Below are 855 nucleotides of genomic sequence, written 5' to 3' on the forward strand. Positions count from 1 at the left end.
TCCAGAGCCTTCTGGGTCCAAGGGTGAGATATATATCAGGACAACTGGAGATGGTCCCAGATGTTTGAGGCAATTGGGGTTAAGTGATTTGCCTAGGGTTACACAGCTAGTCAGTGTCACAAAGGCTTGCCAAGCACAACAACCTAGCTAGTGCAAATTCTTCAAGTCCCATTTTTACATGAGAGGACATTGAGGCTCTGGGAGCTAAGGCAGCTTGTTCAGGGTACCCAATCAGTGAATGACAAAGGTAGGATTCATGGGATTGGAAACTGAAAGAAGCCTTAGAAGTAATCTATAATTAATTTTTTAAACAAGCATTTCTTTTCTCTCTTTCCAACTTCTCCCATTAGAAAGGAACACTTCACGAATTTTCCTGTCATCCTTGCTCAGGGGCTATGCTAATCTTCTCTGTATCATTCCAATTTTTTAGTATATGTGCTGCTGATGCAAGCACTCCCATTAGAAAAGAGAAAGAAAACCTTTGTAACAAATATGCATAGTCAAGCTAAACAAATTCCCACATTAGACATGTCCAAAAATGTATGTCCCATTCTGCACCCTGAGTCTACCACTTCCTGATCAGGAGGTGGACAGTAGGTTTCATTATCTGTCCCTTAGAATCATGGCTGATCATTGCACTGATGAAATGTTTGTCTTCACAATGTTGTTGTGCCAACCCCTTCTTTCTTCAAATGAATAAACTGAAGATAAGAGAGGTATAATCATTTGCCCAGGGGCATAGCTAGTAAGCCTCAGAGGCAGAATTCAAACCCAGGGCAAATCAATTAACATTTCTGTGCCTCAGTTTTCCTCCTCTGTCAAATAAGGAGACTGGACATTGTAAGGTTCCTTCCC

The 855-nt window shown here is 41.4% G+C and overlaps 1 non-coding gene across 1 annotated transcript; it reads right to left on the reverse strand.

Moving 5' to 3' along the window:
* Positions 1–345: 345 nt before the first annotated feature.
* Positions 346–454, reverse strand: LOC122734226. The gene has a single exon (XR_006354031.1). It is a non-coding gene; the product is annotated as a U6 spliceosomal RNA (small nuclear RNA).
* Between the last annotated feature and the right edge of the window lie 401 nt (positions 455–855).

This window comes from Dromiciops gliroides, chromosome X (genome assembly GCF_019393635.1).
Source record: "Dromiciops gliroides isolate mDroGli1 chromosome X, mDroGli1.pri, whole genome shotgun sequence".
Taxonomy (NCBI): domain Eukaryota; kingdom Metazoa; phylum Chordata; class Mammalia; order Microbiotheria; family Microbiotheriidae; genus Dromiciops; species Dromiciops gliroides.